Source organism: Carcharodon carcharias, chromosome 17 (genome assembly GCF_017639515.1).
Source record: "Carcharodon carcharias isolate sCarCar2 chromosome 17, sCarCar2.pri, whole genome shotgun sequence".
Taxonomy (NCBI): domain Eukaryota; kingdom Metazoa; phylum Chordata; class Chondrichthyes; order Lamniformes; family Lamnidae; genus Carcharodon; species Carcharodon carcharias.
The window spans coordinates 72274265-72298989 of record NC_054483.1 but is presented as its reverse complement, the minus strand read 5'-3'; positions in this window follow the sequence as shown (position 1 = coordinate 72298989).

Sequence of the window (24725 nt, the reverse complement as noted above, 5' to 3'; positions counted from 1 at the left end):
CCTTAAGTCTTCACTCTGATTACCTGCAGTTGTGAAACCTGCCCTCTGATTTCAAGCTGTCCTGCGGTCTACACGCTGATTGCCAGCAGTCCTGAAATCTGCCCTCTGATTACCAGCAGTTCTTAATTCTTCACTCTGATTACCAGCAGTCGTGAAATCTGCCCTCTGATTACCAACAGTCCTGAAGCCTGCCCTCTCATTACCAGCAGTCCTAAAATCTGCCTTCTGATTGCCAGCAGTCTTGACGTCTGCCCTCTTATTACTAGCATTTCTGAACTCTGCCTCTGATTACCAGCAGTCCTGAAGTGTTCACTCTGATTACCAGCTGTCCTGAAATCTTCCCTCTGATTACCAGTAGTCCTGAAGTCTGCCCTCTGATTACCAGCAGTCCTGAAGTCTGACCACTGATTACGAGCAGTCCTGAAGTCTGTACTCTGATTTCCAGCAATCCTGAAATCTGCCCTCTGATTACCAGCAGTCCTGAAGTCTGCCCTCTGATTCACAGCAGTCCTGAATTCTGTCCTCTGATTACCAGCTGTCCTGAAGTCTGCCCTCTGATTACGAGCATTCCTGAAGTCTTCACTCTGAATACCAGCAGTCGTAAAACCTGTCTTCTGATTTCCAGCTGTCCTGCGGTCTACACACTGATTGCCAGCAGTCCTGAAATCTGCCCTCTGATTACCAGCAGTTCTTAATTCTTCACTCTGATTACCAGCAGTCGTGAAATCTGCCCTCTGATTTCCGGCTGTCCTGACTTCTACACGTTGATTACCAGCAGTCCTGAAGTCTGCCCTCTGATTACCATAGTCCTGAAATCTGCCTTCAGATTGCCAGCAGTCTTGAAGTCTGCCCTCTTATTACTAACATTTCTGAACTCTGCCTCTGATTACCAGCAGTCCTGAAGTCTATACTCTGATTACCAGCAGTCCTGAAATCAGCCCTCTGATTACCAACAGTCCTGAGGTCTGCCCTCTGATTACCAGCAGACCTGAAGTCTACACTCTGATTACCAGCAGTCCTGAAATCTGCCCTCTGATTGCCCGCAGTCCTGAAGGCTGCCCTCTGATTACCAGCAGTTCTGAAGTGTGCCCTCTGATTACCAGCACTCCTGAAGTCTGCCATCTAATTACAAGCAGTCCTGGAATCTGCCCTCTGATTACCAGCAGTCCTGATGTCAGCCCTCTGATTACCAGTTGTCCTGTAATCTGCCCTCTGATTGCCAGCAATCCTGAAATCTGACCTCTGATCACCAGCAGTCCTGAATTCTTCACTCTGATTCCTAGCAGTCGTGTCATCTGCCCTCTGATTACCAACAGTCCAGAGGTCTGCCCTCTGATTACCAGCAGACCTTTATCTACACTCTGATTACCAGCAGTCCTGAAATCTTCCCTCTGATTACCAGCAGTCCTGAAGTCTGCCCTCTGATTATGAGCAGTCCTGAAGTCTGCCCTCTGATTACCAGTATTCCTGAAGTCTGCCCTCTGACTACCAGCAGTCCTGAAGTCTGCACTCTGATTACCAGCAGTCCTGAAGTCTGCCCTCTGATTACCAGCAGTCCTGAAGTCTGCACTCTGATTTCCTGCAGTCCTGAAATCTGCCCTCTGGTTACCAGCTGTCCTGAAGTCTGCCCTCTGATTCACAGCAGTCCTGAATTCTGCCCTCTGATTACCAGCTGTCCTGAAGTCTGCCCTCTGATTACGAGCATTCCTGAAGTCTACACTCTGATTGCCAGCAGTCCTGAAATCTGCCCTCTGATTACCAGCAGTCCTTAATTCTTCCCTCTGATTACCAGCACTCATGAATTCTGCCTTCTGATTTCCAGCTGTCCTGACTTCTACATGCTGATTAGCAGCAATCCTGAAGTCTGCCCTCTGATTAGCAGCAGTCCTTAAGTCTTCACTCTGATTACCAGCAGTTGTTAAACTGCCCTCTGATTTCCAGCTGTACTGCGGTCTAAACACTGATTGCCAGCAGTCCTGAAATCTGCCCTCTGATTACCAGCAGTTCTTAATTCTTCACTCTGATTACCAGCAGTCGTGAAATCTCCCTCTGATTTCTGGCTGTCCTGACTTCTACACATTGATTACCAGCAGTCCTGAAGTCTGCCCTCTGATTACCATAGTCCTGAAATCTGCCCTCTGATTACCAGCAGTCCTGAATTCTTCACTCTGATTACCAGCAGTCATGACATCTGCTCTCTGATTATCAGCTGTCCTGATGTCTACATGCTGATTACCAGCAGTCCTGAAGTCTGCACACTGATAACCAGTTTTCCTGAAATCTTCTCTCTGATTTCCAACAGTCCTGAAGTCTGCCCTCTGATTACCAGCAGACCTGAATTCTACACTCTGTTTACCAACAGTCCTGAGGTCTGCCCTCTGATTACCAGCAGACCTGAAGTCTACACTCTGATTACCAGCAGTCCTGAAATCTGCCCTCTGATTGCCAGCAGTCCTGAAGTCTGCCCTCAGATTACCAGCATTTCTGAAGTCTGCCATCTAATTACCAGCACTCCTAAAATCTGCCTACTGATTGCCAGCAGTCTTGAAGTCTGTTCGGTGATTACCAGCTGTCCTGAAGTATGCCCTCTGATTTCCAACAATCCTGAGGTCTGCCCTCTGATTACCAGCAGACCTGAAGTCTACACTCTGATTACCAGCAGTCCTGAAATCTTCCCTCTGATTTCGAGCAGTCCTGATGTCTGCCCTCTGATTACGAGCAGTCCTGAAGTCTGCCCTCTGATTACCAGCAGTCCTGAAGTCTGCCCTTTGATTACCAGCAGTCCTGAAGTCTGCCCTCTGATTACCAGCAGTACTGAAATCTGCCCTCTGATTACCAGCCGTCTTGAAGTCTACACTCTGATTACCAGCAGTCCTGAATCTGTCCTATGATTACCAGCAGTCCTGAAATCTGCACTCTGTTTACCAGCAGTCTTGAAGTCTGCACTCTGATTACCAACAGTCCTGAAGTCTGCCCTCTCATTACCAGCAGTCCTAAAATCTGCCTTCTGATTGCCAGCAGTCTTGACGTCTGCCCTCTTATTACTAGCATTTTTGAACTCTGCCTCTGATTACCAGCAGTCCTGAAGTGTTCACTCTGATTACCAGCTGTCCTGAAATCTTCCCTCTGATTACCGGTAGTCCTGAAGTCTGCCCTCTGATTACCAGCAGTCCTGAAGTCTGACCACTGATTACCAGCAGTCCTGAAGTCTGCACTCTGATTTCCAGCAATCCTGAAATCTGCCCTCTGATTACCAGCAGTCCTGAAGTCTGCCCTCTGATTTTCAACAATCCTGAGATCTGCCTTCTGATTACCAGCAGACCTGAAGTCTACACTCTGATTACCAGCAGTCCTGAAGTCTGCCCTCTGATTTTCAACAATCCTGAGGTCTGCCTTCTGATTACCAGCAGACCTGAAGTCTACACTCTGATTACCAGCAGTCCTGAAATCTTCCCTCTGATTTCGAGCTGTCCTGAAGTCTGCCCTCTGATTATGAGCAGTCCTGAAGTCTGCCCTCTGATTACCAGCATTCCTGAAGTCTGCCCTCTGATTACAAGCAGTCCTGAAGTCTGCACTCTGATTACCAGCAGTCCTGATGTCTGCCCTCTGATTACCAGCAGTCCTGAAGTCTGCGCTCTGATTTCCAGCAGTCCAGAAATCTGCCCTCTGATTACCAGCAGTCCTTAATTCTTCCCTCTGATTACCAGCACTCATGAATTCTGCCTTCTGATTTCCAGCTGTCCTGACGTCTACATGCTGATTAGCAGCAATCCTGAAGTCTGCCCTCTGATTAGCAGCAGTCCTTAAGTCTTCACTCTGATTACCTGCAGTTGTGAAACCTGCCCTCTGATTTCAAGCTGTCCTGCGGTCTACACGCTGATTGCCAGCAGTCCTGAAATCTGCCCTCTGATTACCAGCAGTTCTTAATTCTTCACTCTGATTACCAGCAGTCGTGAAATCTGCCCTCTGATTACCAACAGTCCTGAAGCCTGCCCTCTCATTACCAGCAGTCCTAAAATCTGCCTTCTGATTGCCAGCAGTCTTGACGTCTGCCCTCTTATTACTAGCATTTCTGAACTCTGCCTCTGATTACCAGCAGTCCTGAAGTGTTCACTCTGATTACCAGCTGTCCTGAAATCTTCCCTCTGATTACCAGTAGTCCTGAAGTCTGCCCTCTGATTACCAGCAGTCCTGAAGTCTGACCACTGATTACGAGCAGTCCTGAAGTCTGTACTCTGATTTCCAGCAATCCTGAAATCTGCCCTCTGATTACCAGCAGTCCTGAAGTCTGCCCTCTGATTCACAGCAGTCCTGAATTCTGTCCTCTGATTACCAGCTGTCCTGAAGTCTGCCCTCTGATTACGAGCATTCCTGAAGTCTTCACTCTGAATACCAGCAGTCGTAAAACCTGTCTTCTGATTTCCAGCTGTCCTGCGGTCTACACACTGATTGCCAGCAGTCCTGAAATCTGCCCTCTGATTACCAGCAGTTCTTAATTCTTCACTCTGATTACCAGCAGTCGTGAAATCTGCCCTCTGATTTCCGGCTGTCCTGACTTCTACACGTTGATTACCAGCAGTCCTGAAGTCTGCCCTCTGATTACCATAGTCCTGAAATCTGCCTTCAGATTGCCAGCAGTCTTGAAGTCTGCCCTCTTATTACTAACATTTCTGAACTCTGCCTCTGATTACCAGCAGTCCTGAAGTCTATACTCTGATTACCAGCAGTCCTGAAATCAGCCCTCTGATTACCAACAGTCCTGAGGTCTGCCCTCTGATTACCAGCAGACCTGAAGTCTACACTCTGATTACCAGCAGTCCTGAAATCTGCCCTCTGATTGCCCGCAGTCCTGAAGGCTGCCCTCTGATTACCAGCAGTTCTGAAGTGTGCCCTCTGATTACCAGCACTCCTGAAGTCTGCCATCTAATTACAAGCAGTCCTGGAATCTGCCCTCTGATTACCAGCAGTCCTGATGTCAGCCCTCTGATTACCAGTTGTCCTGTAATCTGCCCTCTGATTGCCAGCAATCCTGAAATCTGACCTCTGATCACCAGCAGTCCTGAATTCTTCACTCTGATTCCTAGCAGTCGTGTCATCTGCCCTCTGATTACCAACAGTCCAGAGGTCTGCCCTCTGATTACCAGCAGACCTTTATCTACACTCTGATTACCAGCAGTCCTGAAATCTTCCCTCTGATTACCAGCAGTCCTGAAGTCTGCCCTCTGATTATGAGCAGTCCTGAAGTCTGCCCTCTGATTACCAGTATTCCTGAAGTCTGCCCTCTGACTACCAGCAGTCCTGAAGTCTGCACTCTGATTACCAGCAGTCCTGAAGTCTGCCCTCTGATTACCAGCAGTCCTGAAGTCTGCACTCTGATTTCCTGCAGTCCTGAAATCTGCCCTCTGGTTACCAGCTGTCCTGAAGTCTGCCCTCTGATTCACAGCAGTCCTGAATTCTGCCCTCTGATTACCAGCTGTCCTGAAGTCTGCCCTCTGATTACGAGCATTCCTGAAGTCTACACTCTGATTGCCAGCAGTCCTGAAATCTGCCCTCTGATTACCAGCAGTCCTTAATTCTTCCCTCTGATTACCAGCACTCATGAATTCTGCCTTCTGATTTCCAGCTGTCCTGACTTCTACATGCTGATTAGCAGCAATCCTGAAGTCTGCCCTCTGATTAGCAGCAGTCCTTAAGTCTTCACTCTGATTACCAGCAGTTGTTAAACTGCCCTCTGATTTCCAGCTGTACTGCGGTCTAAACACTGATTGCCAGCAGTCCTGAAATCTGCCCTCTGATTACCAGCAGTTCTTAATTCTTCACTCTGATTACCAGCAGTCGTGAAATCTCCCTCTGATTTCTGGCTGTCCTGACTTCTACACATTGATTACCAGCAGTCCTGAAGTCTGCCCTCTGATTACCATAGTCCTGAAATCTGCCCTCTGATTACCAGCAGTCCTGAATTCTTCACTCTGATTACCAGCAGTCATGACATCTGCTCTCTGATTATCAGCTGTCCTGATGTCTACATGCTGATTACCAGCAGTCCTGAAGTCTGCACACTGATAACCAGTTTTCCTGAAATCTTCTCTCTGATTTCCAACAGTCCTGAAGTCTGCCCTCTGATTACCAGCAGACCTGAATTCTACACTCTGTTTACCAACAGTCCTGAGGTCTGCCCTCTGATTACCAGCAGACCTGAAGTCTACACTCTGATTACCAGCAGTCCTGAAATCTGCCCTCTGATTGCCAGCAGTCCTGAAGTCTGCCCTCAGATTACCAGCATTTCTGAAGTCTGCCATCTAATTACCAGCACTCCTAAAATCTGCCTACTGATTGCCAGCAGTCTTGAAGTCTGTTCGGTGATTACCAGCTGTCCTGAAGTATGCCCTCTGATTTCCAACAATCCTGAGGTCTGCCCTCTGATTACCAGCAGACCTGAAGTCTACACTCTGATTACCAGCAGTCCTGAAATCTTCCCTCTGATTTCGAGCAGTCCTGATGTCTGCCCTCTGATTACGAGCAGTCCTGAAGTCTGCCCTCTGATTACCAGCAGTCCTGAAGTCTGCCCTTTGATTACCAGCAGTCCTGAAGTCTGCCCTCTGATTACCAGCAGTACTGAAATCTGCCCTCTGATTACCAGCCGTCTTGAAGTCTACACTCTGATTACCAGCAGTCCTGAATCTGTCCTATGATTACCAGCAGTCCTGAAATCTGCACTCTGTTTACCAGCAGTCTTGAAGTCTGCACTCTGATTACCAACAGTCCTGAAGTCTGCCCTCTCATTACCAGCAGTCCTAAAATCTGCCTTCTGATTGCCAGCAGTCTTGACGTCTGCCCTCTTATTACTAGCATTTTTGAACTCTGCCTCTGATTACCAGCAGTCCTGAAGTGTTCACTCTGATTACCAGCTGTCCTGAAATCTTCCCTCTGATTACCGGTAGTCCTGAAGTCTGCCCTCTGATTACCAGCAGTCCTGAAGTCTGACCACTGATTACCAGCAGTCCTGAAGTCTGCACTCTGATTTCCAGCAATCCTGAAATCTGCCCTCTGATTACCAGCAGTCCTGAAGTCTGCCCTCTGATTTTCAACAATCCTGAGATCTGCCTTCTGATTACCAGCAGACCTGAAGTCTACACTCTGATTACCAGCAGTCCTGAAGTCTGCCCTCTGATTTTCAACAATCCTGAGGTCTGCCTTCTGATTACCAGCAGACCTGAAGTCTACACTCTGATTACCAGCAGTCCTGAAATCTTCCCTCTGATTTCGAGCTGTCCTGAAGTCTGCCCTCTGATTATGAGCAGTCCTGAAGTCTGCCCTCTGATTACCAGCATTCCTGAAGTCTGCCCTCTGATTACAAGCAGTCCTGAAGTCTGCACTCTGATTACCAGCAGTCCTGATGTCTGCCCTCTGATTACCAGCAGTCCTGAAGTCTGCGCTCTGATTTCCAGCAGTCCAGAAATCTGCCCTCTGATTACCAGCAGTCCTTAATTCTTCCCTCTGATTACCAGCACTCATGAATTCTGCCTTCTGATTTCCAGCTGTCCTGACGTCTACATGCTGATTAGCAGCAATCCTGAAGTCTGCCCTCTGATTAGCAGCAGTCCTTAAGTCTTCACTCTGATTACCTGCAGTTGTGAAACCTGCCCTCTGATTTCAAGCTGTCCTGCGGTCTACACGCTGATAGCCAGCAGTCCTGAAATCTGCCCTCTGATTACCAGCAGTTCTTAATTCTTCACTCTGATTACCAGCAGTCGTGAAATCTGCCCTCTGATTACCAACAGTCCTGAAGCCTGCCCTCTCATTACCAGCAGTCCTAAAATCTGCCTTCTGATTGCCAGCAGTCTTGACGTCTGCCCTCTTATTACTAGCATTTCTGAACTCTGCCTCTGATTACCAGCAGTCCTGAAGTGTTCACTCTGATTACCAGCTGTCCTGAAATCTTCCCTCTGATTACCAGTAGTCCTGAAGTCTGCCCTCTGATTACCAGCAGTCCTGAAGTCTGACCACTGATTACGAGCAGTCCTGAAGTCTGTACTCTGATTTCCAGCAATCCTGAAATCTGCCCTCTGATTACCAGCAGTCCTGAAGTCTGCCCTCTGATTCACAGCAGTCCTGAATTCTGTCCTCTGATTACCAGCTGTCCTGAAGTCTGCCCTCTGATTACGAGCATTCCTGAAGTCTTCACTCTGAATACCAGCAGTCGTAAAACCTGTCTTCTGATTTCCAGCTGTCCTGCGGTCTACACACTGATTGCCAGCAGTCCTGAAATCTGCCCTCTGATTACCAGCAGTTCTTAATTCTTCACTCTGATTACCAGCAGTCGTGAAATCTGCCCTCTGATTTCCGGCTGTCCTGACTTCTACACGTTGATTACCAGCAGTCCTGAAGTCTGCCCTCTGATTACCATAGTCCTGAAATCTGCCTTCAGATTGCCAGCAGTCTTGAAGTCTGCCCTCTTATTACTAACATTTCTGAACTCTGCCTCTGATTACCAGCAGTCCTGAAGTCTATACTCTGATTACCAGCAGTCCTGAAATCAGCCCTCTGATTACCAACAGTCCTGAGGTCTGCCCTCTGATTACCAGCAGACCTGAAGTCTACACTCTGATTACCAGCAGTCCTGAAATCTGCCCTCTGATTGCCCGCAGTCCTGAAGGCTGCCCTCTGATTACCAGCAGTTCTGAAGTGTGCCCTCTGATTACCAGCACTCCTGAAGTCTGCCATCTAATTACAAGCAGTCCTGGAATCTGCCCTCTGATTACCAGCAGTCCTGATGTCAGCCCTCTGATTACCAGTTGTCCTGTAATCTGCCCTCTGATTGCCAGCAATCCTGAAATCTGACCTCTGATCACCAGCAGTCCTGAATTCTTCACTCTGATTCCTAGCAGTCGTGTCATCTGCCCTCTGATTACCAACAGTCCAGAGGTCTGCCCTCTGTTTACCAGCAGACCTTTATCTACACTCTGATTACCAGCAGTCCTGAAATCTTCCCTCTGATTACCAGCAGTCCTGAAGTCTGCCCTCTGATTATGAGCAGTCCTGAAGTCTGCCCTCTGATTACCAGTATTCCTGAAGTCTGCCCTCTGACTACCAGCAGTCCTGAAGTCTGCACTCTGATTACCAGCAGTCCTGAAGTCTGCCCTCTGATTACCAGCAGTCCTGAAGTCTGCACTCTGATTTCCTGCAGTCCTGAAATCTGCCCTCTGGTTACCAGCTGTCCTGAAGTCTGCCCTCTGATTCACAGCAGTCCTGAATTCTGCCCTCTGATTACCAGCTGTCCTGAAGTCTGCCCTCTGATTACGAGCATTCCTGAAGTCTACACTCTGATTGCCAGCAGTCCTGAAATCTGCCCTCTGATTACCAGCAGTCCTTAATTCTTCCCTCTGATTACCAGCACTCATGAATTCTGCCTTCTGATTTCCAGCTGTCCTGACGTCTACATGCTGATTAGCAGCAATCCTGAAGTCTGCCCTCTGATTAGCAGCAGTCCTTAAGTCTTCACTCTGATTACCAGCAGTTGTTAAACTGCCCTCTGATTTCCAGCTGTACTGCGGTCTAAACACTGATTGCCAGCAGTCCTGAAATCTGCCCTCTGATTACCAGCAGTTCTTAATTCTTCACTCTGATTACCAGCAGTCGTGAAATCTCCCTCTGATTTCTGGCTGTCCTGACTTCTACACATTGATTACCAGCAGTCCTGAAGTCTGCCCTCTGATTACCATAGTCCTGAAATCTGCCCTCTGATTACCAGCAGTCCTGAATTCTTCACTCTGATTACCAGCAGTCATGACATCTGCTCTCTGATTATCAGCTGTCCTGATGTCTACATGCTGATTACCAGCAGTCCTGAAGTCTGCACTCTGATAACCAGCATTCCTGAAATCTTCTCTCTGATTTCCAACAGTCCTGAAGTCTGCCCTCTGATTACCAGCAGACCTGAATTCTACACTCTGTTTACCAACAGTCCTGAGGTCTGCCCTCTTATTACCAGCAGACCTGAAGTCTACACTCTGATTACCAGCAGTCCTGAAATCTGCCCTCTGATTGCCAGCAGTCCTGAAGTCTGCCCTCTGATTACCAGCATTTCTGAAGTCTGCCATCTAATTACCAGCACTCCTAAAATCTGCCTACTGATTGCCAGCAGTCTTGAAGTCTGCCCTGTGATTACCAGCTGTCCTGAAGTATGCCCTCTGATTTCCAACAATCCTGAGGTCTGCCCTCTGATTACCAGCAGACCTGAAGTCTACACTCTGATTACCAGCAGTCCTGAAATCTTCCCTCTGATTTCGAGCTGTCCTGATGTCTGCCCTCTGATTACGAGCAGTCCTGAAGTCTGCCCTCTGATTACCAGCAGTCCTGAAGTCTGCCCTTTGATTACCAGCAGTCCTGAAGTCTGCCCTCTGATTACCAGCAGTACTGAAATCTGCCCTCTGATTACCAGCCGTCTTGAAGTCTACACTCTGATTACCAGCAGTCCTGAATCTGTCCTATGATTACCAGCAGTCCTGAAATCTGCACTCTGATCACCAACAGTCCTGAAGTCTGCCCTCTCATTACCAGCAGTCCAAAAATCTGCCTTCTGATTGCCAGCAGTCTTGACGTCTGCCCTCTTATTACTAGCATTTCTGAACACTGCCTCTGATTACCAGCTGACCTGAAGTGTTCACTCTGATTACCAGCTGTCCTGAAATCTTCCCTCTGATTACCAGTAGTCCTGAAGTCTACCCTCTGATTACCAGCAGTCCTGAAGTCTGACCACTGATTACCAGCAGTCCTGAAGTCTGCACTCTGATTTCCAGCAATCCTGAAATCTGCCCTCTGATTACCAGCAGTCCTGAAGTCTGCCCTCTGATTCACAGCAGTCCTGAATTCTGTCCTCTGATTACCAGCTGTCCTGAAGTCTTCCCTCTGATTACGAGCATTCCTGAAGTCTTCACTGAATACCAGCAGTCGTAAAACCTGTCTTCTGATTTCCAGCTGTCCTGCGGTCTACACACTGATTAGCAGCAGTCCTGAAATCTGCCCTCTGATTACCAGCAGTTCTTAATTCTTCACTCTGATTACCAGCAGTCGTGAAATCTGCCCTCTGATTTCCGGCTGTCCTGACTTCTACATGCTGATTACCAGCAGCCCTGAAGTCTGCTCTCTGATTACCATAGTCCTGAATTCTTCACTCTGATTACCAGCAGTCGTGACATCTGCCCTCTGATTACCAGCTGTCCTGAAGTCTGCACTCTGATTACCAGCAATCCTGAAATCTTCTCTCTGATTTCCAACAGTCCTGAGGTCTGCCCTCTGATTACCAGCAGACCTCAATTCTACACTCTGATTACCAACAGTCCTGAGGTCTGCCCTCTGATTACCAGCAGACCTGAAGTCTACACTCTGATTACCAGCAGTCCTGAAATCTGCCCTCTGATTGCCAGCAGTCCTGAAGTCTGACCTCTGATTACCAGCATTTCTGAAGTCTGCCATCTAATTACCAGCAGTCCTGAAATCTGCCCTCTCATTACCAGCAGTGCTGATGGCTGACCTCTGATTACCAGTTGTCCTGAAATCTGCCCTCTGATTGCCAGCTGTCCTGAAATCTGCCCTCTGATTACCAGCAGTCCTGAATTCTTCACTCTGATTACCAGCAGTCGTGACATCTGCTCTCTGATTACCAGCTGTCCTGACGTCTACACTCTGATTACCAGCAGTCCTGATGTCTGCACTCTGATTAAAGCAGACCTGAATTCTACACTCTGATTACCAGCAGTTCTGAAATTTGCCCTCTGATTACCAGCAGTCTTGAAGTCTGCACTCTGAATACCAGCAGTCCTGACATCAGCCCTCTGATTACCAGCTGTCCTGAAGTCTTCACGCTGATTATCAACAGTCATGAAATCTGCCTTAAGTTTAGCAGCTGTCCTGAAGTCTGCCCTCTGATTACCAGCAGTCCTGAATTCTGCCCTCTGATTACCAGCAGTACTGAAATCTGCCCTCTGATTACCAGCCGTCTTGAAGTCTACACTCTGATTACCAGCAGTCCTGAATCTGCCCTCTGATTACCAGCAGTCCTGAAGTCTGCCCTCTGCTAACAAGCAGTCCTGAAGTCTGACCACTGATTACCAGCAGTCCTGAAGTCTGCCCTCTGATTCACAGCAGTCCTGAATTCTGTCCTCTGATTACCAGCTGTCCTGAAGTCTGCCCTCTGATTACGAGCATTCCTGAAGTCTATTCTCTGATTGCCAGCAGTCCTGAAATCTCGCCTCTGATTACCAGCAGTCTTTAATTCTTCCCTCTGATTACCAGCACTCTTGAAATCTGCCTTCTGATTTCCAGCTGTCCTGACATCTACATGCTGATTAGCAGCAGTCCTGAAGTCTCCCCTCTAATTAGCAGCAGTCCTTAAGTCTTCACTCTGAATACCAGCAATCATAAAACCTGCCTTCTGATTTCAAGTTGTCCTGCGGTCTACACACTGATTGCCAGCAGTCCTGAAATCTGCCCTCTGATTACCAGCAGTTCTTAATTCTTCACTCTGATTACCAGCAGTCGTGAAATCTGCCCTCTGATTTCCGGCTGTCCTGACTTCTACACGCGGTTTACCAGCAGTCCTGAAGTCTGCCCTCTGATTACCATAGTCCTGAAATCTGCCCTCTGATTACCAGCAGTCCTGAATTATTCACTCTGATTACCAGCAGTCGTGACATCTGCCCTCTGATTACCAGCTGTCCTGAAGTCTGCACTCTGATTACCAGCAATCCTGAAATCTTCTCTCTGATTTCCAACAGTCCTGAAGTCTGACCTCTGATTACCAGCAGACCTGAAGTCTACACTCTGATTACCAGCAGTCCTGAAATCTGCCCTCTGATTGCCAGCAGTCCTGAAGTCTGCCCTCTCATTACCAGCAGTCCTGATGGCTGACCTCTGATTACCAGTTGTCCTGAAATCTGCCCTCTGATTGCCAGCTCTCCTGAAATCTGCCCTCTGATTACCAGCAGTCCTGAATTCTTCATTCTGATTACCAGCAGTCGTGACATCTGCTCTCTGATTACCAGCTGTCCTGACGTCTACACTCTGATTACCAGCAGTCCTGATGTCTGCACTCTGATTACCAGCAGTCTTGAAGTCTGCACTCTGATTACCAGCATTCCTGACATCAGCCCTCTGATTACCAGCTGTCCTGAAGTCTTCACGCTGATTATCAACAGTCGTGACATCTGCCTTAAGATTAGCAGCTGTCCTGAAGTCTGCCCTCTGATTACCAGCAGGCCTGAAATCTGCCTTCTGATAACCAGCAGTCATGAAGTCTGCACTCTGATTTCAAGCAGTCCTGTAATCTGCCCTCTGAATACCAGCAGTCCTGAAATCTGCCCTCTGATTCGCAGCAGTCCTGAATTCTTTCCTCTGATTACTACCTGTCCTGAAGTCTGCCCTCTGATTACCAGCAGTCCTGAAGTCTACACACTGATTGCCAGCAGTCCTGAAATCTGCCCTCTGATTAACAGCAGTCCTTAATTCTTCACTTTAATTCCGGCAATCGTGAAATCTGCCCTCTGATTTCCCGCTGTCCTATCGTCAACACGCTGATTAGCAGCAGTCCTGAAGTCTGCCCTCTGATTAGCAGCAGTCCTTAATTCTTCGCTCTGATTACCAGCATTCGTGAAATCTGCCCTCTGATTTCCAGCTGTCCTGACGTCTACACGCTGATTACCAGCAGACCTGAGGTCTACACTCTGATTACCAGCAGTCCTGAAATCTTCCCTCTGATTATGAGCAGTCCTGAAGTCTGCCCTCTGATTACCAGCAGTCTTGAAGTCTGAACACTGATTATCAGCAGTCCTTAAGTCTGCCCTCCTATTACCAGCTGTCCTGAAATCTTCACTCTGATTTCCAACAGTCCTGAGGTCTGCCCTCAGATTACCTGCAGTCCTGAAATCTGCACTCTGATTACCAGCAGTCTTGAAGTCTGCACTCTGATTACCAGCAGTAATGAAGTCTGCCATCTCATTACCAGTAGTCCTAAAATCTGCCTTCTGATTGCCAGCAGTCTTGAAGTCTGCCCTCTTATTACTAGCATTTCTGAACTCTGCCTCTGATTACCAGCAGTCCTGAAGTCTGTACTCTGATTACCAGCAGTCCTGAAATCAGCCCTCTGATTACCAACAGTCCTGAGGTCTGACATCTGATTACCAGCAGACCTGAAGTCTACAGTCTGATTACCAGCAGTCCTGAAATCTGCCCTCTGATTGCCCGCAGTCCTGAAGGCTGCCCTCTGATTACCAGCAGTTCTGAAGTGTGCCCTCTGATTACCAGCACTCCTGAAGTCTGCCATCTAATTACAAGCAGTCCTGGAATCTGCCCTCTGATTACCAGCAGTCCTGATGTCAGCCCTCTGATTACCAGTTGTCCTGTAATCTGCCCTCTGATTGCCAGCAATCCTGAAATCTGACCTCTGATTACCAGCAGTCCTGAATTCTTCACTCTGATTCCTAGCAATCGTGACATCTGCCCTCTGATTACCAACAGTCCTGAGGTCTGCCCTCTGATTACCAGCAGACCTTTATCTACACTCTGATTACCAGCAGTCCTGAAGTCTGCACAGTGATTACCAGCAATCCTGAAATCTTCTCTCTGATTTCCAACAGTCCTGAAGTCTGCCCTCTGATTACCAGCAGACCTGAATTCTACACTCTGATTACCAATAGTCCTGAGGTCTGCCCTTTGATTACCAGCAGACCTGAAGTCTACACTCTGATTACCAGCAGTCCTGAAATCTGCCCTCTGATTGCCAGCAGTCCTGAAGTCTACACTCTCATTACCAGCAGTCCTGATGGCTGACCTCTGATTACCAGTTGTCCTGAAATCTGCCCTCTGATTGCCAGCTCTCCTGAAATCTGCCCTCTGATTACCAGCAGTCCTGAATTCTTCATTCTGATTACCAGCAGTCGTGACATCTGCTCTCTGATTACCAGCTGTCCTGACGTCTACACTCTGATTACCAGCAGTCCTGATGTCTGCACTCTGATTACCAGCAGTCCTCAAATCTTCTCTCGGATTTCCAACAGTCCTGAGGTCTGCCCTCTGATTAAAGCAGATCTGAATTCTACACTCTGATTACGAGCAGTGCTGAAGTCTGCACTCTGATTACCAGCAGTCTTGAAGTCTGCACTCTGATTACCAGCATTCCTGACATCAGCCCTATGATTGCCAGCTGTCCTGAAGTTTTCACGCTGATTATCAACAGTCGTGAAATCTGCCTTAAGATTAGCAGCTGTCCTGAAGTCTGCCCTCTGATTACCAGCAGTCCTGAAATCTGCCTTCTGATTGCCAGCAGTCGTGAAGTCTGACCTCTGATTACCAGCTGTCCTGAAGTTTGCCCTCTGATTACCAGCAGTCCTGAAGTCTGCACTCTGATTTCAAGCAGTCCTGTAATCTGCCCTCTGAATACCAGCAGTCCTGAAATCTGCCCTCTGATTCGCAGCAGTCCTGAATTCTTTCCTCTGATTACTACCTGTCCTGAAGTCTGCCCTCTGATTACCAGCAGTCCTGAAGTCTACACACTGATTGCCAGCAGTCCTGAAATCTGCCCTCTGATTAACAGCAGTCCTTAATTCTTCACTTTAATTCCAGCAATCGTGAAATCTGCCCTCTGATTTCCCGCTGTCCTATCGTCAACACGCTGATTAGCAGCAGTCCTGAAGTCTGCCCTCTGATTGCCAGCAATCCTGAAATCTGACCTCTGATTACCAGCAGTCCTGAATTCTTCACTCTGATTCCTAGCAATCGTGACATCTGCCCTCTGATTACCAACAGTCCTGAGGTCTGCCCTCTGATTACCAGCAGACCTTTATCTACACTCTGATTACCAGCAGTCCTGAAGTCTGCACAGTGATTACCAGCAATCCTGAAATCTTCTCTCTGATTTCCAACAGTCCTGAAGTCTGCCCTCTGATTACCAGCAGACCTGAATTCTACACTCTGATTACCAATAGTCCTGAGGTCTGCCCTTTGATTACCAGCAGACCTGAAGTCTACACTCTGATTACCAGCAGTCCTGAAATCTGCCCTCTGATTGCCAGCAGTCCTGAAGTCTACACTCTCATTACCAGCAGTCCTGAAGTCTGACCTCTGATTACCAGTTGTCCTGAAATCTGCCCTCTGATTGCCAGCTCTCCTGAAATCTGCCCTCTGATTACCAGCAGTCCTGAATTCTTCATTCTGATTACCAGCAGTCGTGACATCTGCTCTCTGATTACCAGCTGTCCTGACGTCTACACTCTGATTACCAGCAGTCCTGATGTCTGCACTCTGATTACCAGCAGTCCTCAAATCTTCTCTCGGATTTCCAACAGTCCTGAGGTCTGCCCTCTGATTAAAGCAGATCTGAATTCTACACTCTGATTACGAGCAGTGCTGAAGTCTGCACTCTGATTACCAGCAGTCTTGAAGTCTGCACTCTGATTACCAGCATTCCTGACATCAGCCCTATGATTGCCAGCTGTCCTGAAGTTTTCACGCTGATTATCAACAGTCGTGAAATCTGCCTTAAGATTAGCAGCTGTCCTGAAGTCTGCCCTCTGATTACCAGCAGGCCTGAAATCTGCCTTCTGATTGCCAGCAGTCGTGAAGTCTGACCTCTGATTACCAGCTGTCCTGAAGTTTGCCCTCTGATTACCAGCAGTCCTGAAGTCTGCACTCTGATTTCAAGCAGTCCTGTAATCTGCCCTCTGAATACCAGCAGTCCTGAAATCTGCCCTCTGATTCGCAGCAGTCCTGAATTCTTTCCTCTGATTACTACCTGTCCTGAAGTCTGCCCTCTGATTACCAGCAGTCCTGAAGTCTACACACTGATTGCCAGCAGTCCTGAAATCTGCCCTCTGATTAACAGCAGTCCTTAATTCTTCACTTTAATTCCAGCAATCGTGAAATCTGCCCTCTGATTTCCCGCTGTCCTATCGTCAACACGCTGATTAGCAGCAGTCCTGAAGTCTGCCCTCTGATTAGCAGCAGTCCTTAATTCTTCGCTCTGATTACCAGCATTCGTGCAATCTGCCCTCTGATTTCCAGCTGTCCTGACGTCTACACGCTGATTACCAGCAGACCTGAGGTCTACACTCTGATTACCAGCAGTCCTGAAATCTTCCCTCTGATTATGAGCAGTCCTGAAGTCTGCCCTCTGATTACCAGCAGTCTTGAAGTCTTAACACTGATTATCAGCAGTCCTTAAGTCTGCCCTCCTATTACCAGCTGTCCTGAAATCTTCACTCTGATTTCCAACAGTCCTGAGGTCTGCCCTCAGATTACCAGCAGTCCTGAAATCTGCACTCTGATTACCAGCAGTCTTGAAGTCTGCACTCTGATTACCAGCAGTCCTGAAGTCTGCCCTCTCATTACCAGTAGTCCTAAAATCTGCCTTCTGATTGCCAGCAGTCTTGAAGTCTGCCCTCTTATTACTAGCATTTCTGAACTCTGCCTCTGATTACCAGCAGTCCTGAAGTCTGTACTCTGATTACCAGCAGTCCTGAAATCAGCCCTCTGATTACCAACAGTCCTGAGGTCTGACATCTGATTACCAGCAGACCTTTATCTACACTCTGATTACCAGCAGTCCTGAAATCTTCCCTCTGATTACCAGCTGTCCTGAAGTCTGCACTCTGATTATGAGCAGTCCTGAAGTCTGCCCTCTGATTACCAGCAGTCCTGAAGTCTGCCCTTTGATTACCAGCAGTCCTGAAGTCTGCCCTCTGATTACCAGCAGTACTGAAATCTGCCCTCTGATTACCAGCCGTCTTGAAGTCTACACTCTGATTACCAGCAGTCCTGAATCTGTCCTATGATTACCAGCAGTCCTGAAATCTGCACTCTGATTACCAGCAGTCTTGAAGTCTGCACTCTGATTACCAGCAGTAATGAAGTCTGCCCTCTCATTACCAGTAGTCCTAAAATCTGCCTTCTGATTACCAGCAGTCTTGAAGTCTGCCCTCTTATTACTAGCATTTCTGAACTCTGCCTCTGATTACCAGCAGTCCTGAAGTCTGTACTCTGATTACCAGCAGTCCTGAAATCAGCCCTCTGATTACCAGTAGTCCTGAAGTCTGCCCTCTGATTACCAGCTGTCCTGAAGTCTGACCACTGATTACCAGCAGTCCTGAAGTCTGCACTCTGATTTCCAGCAATCCTGAAATCTGCCCTCTGATTACCAGCTGTCCTGAAGTCTGCCCTCTGATTCACAGCAGTCCTGAATTCTGTCCTCTGATTACCAGCTGTCCTGAAGTCTTCCCTCTGATTACGAGCATTCCTGAAGTCTTCACTGAATACCAGCAGTCGTAAAACCTGTCTTCTGATTTCCAGCTGTCCTGCGGTCTACACACTGATTAGCAGCAGTCCTGAAATCTGCCCTCTGATTACCAGCAGTTCTTAATTCTTCACTCTGATTACCAGCAGTCGTGAAATCTGCCCTCTGATTTCCGGCTGTCCTGACTTCTACACGCTGATTACCAGCAGTCCTGAAGTCTGCTCTCTGATTACCATAGTCCTGAATTCTTCACTCTGATTACCAGCAGTCGTGACATCTGCCCTCTGATTACCAGCTGTCCTGAAGTCTGCACTCTGACTACCAGCAGTCCTGAAATCTTCTCTCTGATTTCCAACAGTCCTGAAGTCTACCCTCTGATTACCAGCAGACCTGAATTCTACACTCTGATTACCAACAGTCCTGAGGTCTGCCCTCTGATTACCAGCAGACCTGAAGTCTACACTCTGATTACCAGCAGTCCTGAAATCTGCCCTCTGATTGCCAGCAGTCCTGAAGTCTGCCCTCTGATTACCAGCATTTCTGAAGTCTGCCATCTAATTACCAGCAGTCCTGAAATCTGCCCTCTCATTACCAGCAGTCCTGATGTCTCACCTCTGATTACCAGTTGTCCTGAAATATGCCTTCTGATTGCCAGCTGTCCTGAAATCTGCCCTCTGATTACCAGCAGTCCTGAATTCTTCACTCTGATTACCAGCAGTCATGACATTTGCTCTCTGATTACCAGCTGTCCTGACGTCTACAGTCTGATTACCAGCTGTCCTGAAATCTTCCCTCTGATTAACAGCAGTTCTGATGTCTGCCCTCTGATTACCAGCAGTCCTGAAGTCTGACCACTGATTACCAGCAGTCCTGAAGTCTGCACTCAGATTTCCAGCAGTCCTGATATCTGCCCTCTGATTACCAGCAGTCCTGAAGTCTGCCCTCTGATTCACAGCAGTCCTGAATTCTGTCCTCTGATTACCAGCTGTCCTGAAGTCTGCCCTCTGATTACGAGCATTCCTGAAGTCTACACGCTGATTGCCAGCAGTCCTGAAATCTGCCCTCTGATTAACAGCAGTCCTTAATTCTTCCCTCTGATCAACAGCACTCATGAATTCTGCCTTCTGATTTCCAGCTGTCCTGACGTCTACATGCTGATTAGCAGCAGTCCTTAAGTCTTCAGTCTGATTACCAGCAGTCGTGAAACCTGCCCTCTGATTTCCAGCTGTACTGCGGTCTACACACTGATTGCCAGCAGTCCTGTAATCTGCCCTCTGATTACCAGCAGTTCTTAATTCTTCACTCTGATTACCAGCAGTCGTGAAATCTGCCCTCTGATTTCCGGCTGCCCTGACTTCTACACATTGATTACCAGCAGTCCTGAAGTCTGCCCTCTGATCACTATAGTCCTGAAATCTGCCTTCTGATTACCAGCAGTCCTGAATTCTTCACTCTGATTACCAGCAGTCGTGACATCTGCTCTCTGATTACCAGCTGTCCTGACGTCTACACGCTGATTACCAGCAGTCCTGAAGTCTGCACGCTGATTACCAGCATTCCTGAAATCTTCTCTCTGATTTCCAACAGTCCTGAAGTCTGCCCTCTGATCACCAGCAGACCTCAATTCTACACTCTGATTACCAACAGTCCTGAGGTCTGCCCTCTGATTACCAGCAGACCTGAAGTCTACACTCTGATTCACAGCAGTCCTGAAATCTGCCCTCTGATTGCCAGCAGTCCTGAAGTCTGCCATCTAATTACCAGCACTCCTAAAATCAGCCTACTGATTGCCATCTGTCTTGAAGTCTGTTCTGTGATTACCAGCAGTCCTGAAGTATGCCCTCTGATTTCCATCAATCCTGAGGTCTGCCCTCTGATTACCAGCAGACCTGAAGTCTACACTCTGATTACCAGCAGTCCTGAAATCTTCCCTCTGATTTTGAGCAGTCCTGAAGTCTGCCCTCTGATTCACAGCAGTCCTGAATTCTGTCCTCTGATTACCAGCTGTCCTGAAGTCTGCCCTCTGATTCACAGCAGTCCTGAATTCTGTCCTCTGATTACCAGCTGTCCTGAAGTCTGCCCTCTGATTACGAGCATTCCTGAAGTCTTCACTCTGAATACCAGCAGTCGTAAAACCTGTCTTCTGATTTCCAGTTGTCCTGCGGTCTACACACTGATTAGCAGCACTCCTGAAATCTGCCCTCTGATTACCAGCAGTTCTTAATTCTTCACTCTGATTACCAGCAGTCGTGAAATCTGCCCTCTGATTTCCGGCTGTCCTGACTTCTACACGCTGATTACCAGCAGTCCTGAAGTCTGCTCTCTGATTACCATAGTCCTGAATTCTTCACTCTGATTACCAGCAGTCGTGACATCTGCCCTCTGATTACCAGCTGTCCTGAAGTCTGCACTCTGATTACCAGCAGTCCTGAAATCTTCTCTCTGATTTCCAACAGTCCTGAAGTCTGCCCTCTGATTACCAGCAGACCTGAATTCTACACTCTGATTACCAACAGTCCTGAGGTCTGACCTCTGATTACCAGCAGACCTGAAGTCTACACTCTGATTACCAGCAGTCCTGAAATCTGCCCTCTGATTGCCAGCAGTCCTGAAGTCTGCCCTCTGATTACCAGCATTTCTGAAGTCTGCCATCTAATTACCAGCAGTCCTGAAATCTGCCCTCTCATTACCAGCAGTCCTGATGTCTCACCTCTGATTACCAGTTGTCCTGAAATATGCCTTCTGATTGCCAGCTGTCCTGAAATCTGCCCTCTGATTACCAGCAGTCCTGAATTCTTCACTCTGATTACCAGCAGTCATGACATTTGCTCTCTGATTACCAGCTGTCCTGACGTCTACAGTCTGATTACCAGCTGTCCTGAAATCTTCCCTCTGATTAACAGCAGTTCTGATGTCTGCCCTCTGATTACCAGCAGTCCTGAAGTCTGCCCTCTGATTCACAGCAGTCCTGAATTCTGTCCTCTGATTACCAGCTGTCCTGAAGTCTGCCCTCTGATTACGAGCATTCCTGAAGTCTACACGCTGATTGCCAGCAGTCCTGAAATCTGCCCTCTGATTAACAGCAGTCCTTAATTCTTCCCTCTGATCAACAGCACTCATGAATTCTGCCTTCTGATTTCCAGCTGTCCTGACGTCTACATGCTGATTAGCAGCAGTCCTTAAGTCTTCAGTCTGATTACCAGCAGTCGTGAAACCTGCCCTCTGATTTCCAGCTGTACTGCGGTCTACACACTGATTGCCAGCAGTCCTGTAATCTGCCCTCTGATTACCAGCAGTTCTTAATTCTTCACTCTGATTACCAGCAGTCGTGAAAACTGCCCTCTGATTTCCGGCTGCCCTGACTTCTACACATTGATTACCAGCAGTCCTGAAGTCTGCCCTCTGATCACTATAGTCCTGAAATCTGCCTTCTGATTACCAGCAGTCCTGAATTCTTCACTCTGATTACCAGCAGTCGTGACATCTGCTCTCTGATTACCAGCTGTCCTGACGTCTACACGCTGATTACCAGCTGTCCTGAAATCTTCCCTCTGATTAACAGCAGTTCTGATGTCTGCCCTCTGATTACCAGCAGTCCTGAAGTCTGACCACTGATTACCAGCAGTCCTGAAGTCTGCACTCAGATTTCCAGCAGTCCTGATATCTGCCCTCTGATTACCAGCAGTCCTGAAGTCTGCCCTCTGATTCACAGCAGTCCTGAATTCTGTCCTCTGATTACCAGCTGTCCTGAAGTCTGCCCTCTGATTACGAGCATTCCTGAAGTCTACACGCTGATTGCCAGCAGTCCTGAAATCTGCCCTCTGATTAACAGCAGTCCTTAATTCTTCCCTCTGATCAACAGCACTCATGAATTCTGCCTTCTGATTTCCAGCTGTCCTGACGTCTACATGCTGATTAGCAGCAGTCCTTAAGTCTTCAGTCTGATTACCAGCAGTCGTGAAACCTGCCCTCTGATTTCCAGCTGTACTGCGGTCTACACACTGATTGCCAGCAGTCCTGTAATCTGCCCTCTGATTACCAGCAGTTCTTAATTCTTCACTCTGATTACCAGCAGTCGTGAAAACTGCCCTCTGATTTCCGGCTGCCCTGACTTCTACACATTGATTACCAGCAGTCCTGAAGTCTGCCCTCTGATCACTATAGTCCTGAAATCTGCCTTCTGATTACCAGCAGTCCTGAATTCTTCACTCTGATTACCAGCAGTCGTGACATCTGCTCTCTGATTACCAGCTGTCCTGACGTCTACACGCTGATTACCAGCAGTCCTGAAGTCTGCACGCTGATTACCAGCATTCCTGAAATCTTCTCTCTGATTTCCAACAGTCCTGAAGTCTGCCCTCTGATCACCAGCAGACCTCAATTCTACACTCTGATTACCAACAGTTCTGAGGTCTGCCCTCTGATTACCAGCAGACCTGAAGTCTACACTCTGATTCACAGCAGTCCTGAAATCTGCCCTCTGATTGCCAGCAGTCCTGAAGTCTGCCCTCTGATTACCAGCAGACCTGAAGTCTGCCATCTAATTACCAGCACTCCTAAAATCAGCCTACTGATTGCCATCTGTCTTGAAGTCTATTCTGTGATTACCAGCAGTCCTGAAGTATGCCCTCTGATTTCCATCAATCCTGAGGTCTGCCCTCTGATTACCAGCAGACCTGAAGTCTACACTCTGATTACCAGCAGTCCTGAAATCTTCCCTCTGATTTCGAGCAGTCCTGAAGTCTGCCCTCTGATTCACAGCAGTCCTGAATTCTGTCCTCTGATTACCAGCTGTCCTGAAGTCTGCCCTCTGATTCACAGCAGTCCTGAATTCTGTCCTCTGATTACCAGCTGTCCTGAAGTCTGCCCTCTGATTACGAGCATTCCTGAAGTCTTCACTCTGAATACCAGCAGTCGTAAAACCTGTCTTCTGATTTCCAGTTGTCCTGCGGTCTACACACTGATTAGCAGCACTCCTGAAATCTGCCCTCTGATTACCAGCAGTTCTTAATTCTTCACTCTGATTACCAGCAGTCGTGAAATCTGCCCTCTGATTTCCGGCTGTCCTGACTTCTACACGCTGATTACCAGCAGTCCTGAAGTCTGCTCTCTGATTACCATAGTCCTGAATTCTTCACTCTGATTACCAGCAGTCGTGACATCTGCCCTCTGATTACCAGCTGTCCTGAAGTCTGCACTCTGATTACCAGCAGTCCTGAAATCTTCTCTCTGATTTCCAACAGTCCTGAAGTCTGCCCTCTGATTACCAGCAGACCTGAATTCTACACTCTGATTACCAACAGTCCTGAGGTCTGCCCTCTGATTACCAGCAGACCTGAAGTCTACACTCTGATTACCAGCAGTCCTGAAATCTGCCCTCTGATTGCCAGCAGTCCTGAAGTCTGCCCTCTGATTACCAGCATTTCTGAAGTCTGCCATCTAATTACCAGCAGTCCTGAAATCTGCCCTCTCGTTACCAGCAGTCCTGATGTCTGACCTCTGATTACCAGTTGTCCTGAAATATGCCTTCTGATTGCCAGCTGTCCTGAAATCTGCCCTCTGATTACCAGCAGTCCTGAATTCTTCACTCTGATTACCAGCATTCATGACATTTGCTCTCTGATTACCAGCTGTCCTGACGTCTACAGTCTGATTACCAGCTGTCCTGAAATCTTCCCTCTGATTACCAGCAGTTCTGATGTCTGCCCTCTAATTCACAGCAGTCCTGAATTCTGTCCTCTGATTACCAGCTGTCCTGAAGTCTGCCCTCTGATTACCAGCAGTCCTGAAGTCTGCACTCAGATTTCCAGCAGTCCTGATATCTGCCCTCTGATTACCAGCAGTCCTGAAGTCTGCCCTCTAATTCACAGCAGTCCTGAATTCTGTCCTCTGATTACCAGCTGTCCTGAAGTCTGCCCTCTGATTACCAGCATTCCTGAAGTCTACACGCTGATTGCCAGCAGTCCTGAAATCTGCCCTCTGATTAACAGCAGTCCTTAATTCTTCCCTCTGATAAACATCACTCATGAATTCTGCCTTCTGATTTCCAGCTGTCCTGACGTCTACATGCTGATTAGCAGCAGTCCTTAAGTCTTCAGTCTGATTACCAGCAGTCGTGAAACCTGCCCTCTGATTTCCAGCTGTACTGCGGTCTACACACTGATTGCCAGCAGTCCTGTAATCTGCCCTCTGATTACCAGCAGTTCTTAATTCTTCACTCTGATTACCAGCAGTCGTGAAATCTGCCCTCTGATTTCCGGCTGTCCTGACTTCTACACATTGATTACCAGCAGTCCTGAATTCTGCCCTCTGATCACTATAGTCCTGAAATCTGCCTTCTGATTACCAGCAGTCCTGAATTCTTCACTCTGATTACCAGCAGTCGTGACATCTGCTCTCTGATTACCAGCTGTCCTGATGTCTACACGCTGATTACCAGCAG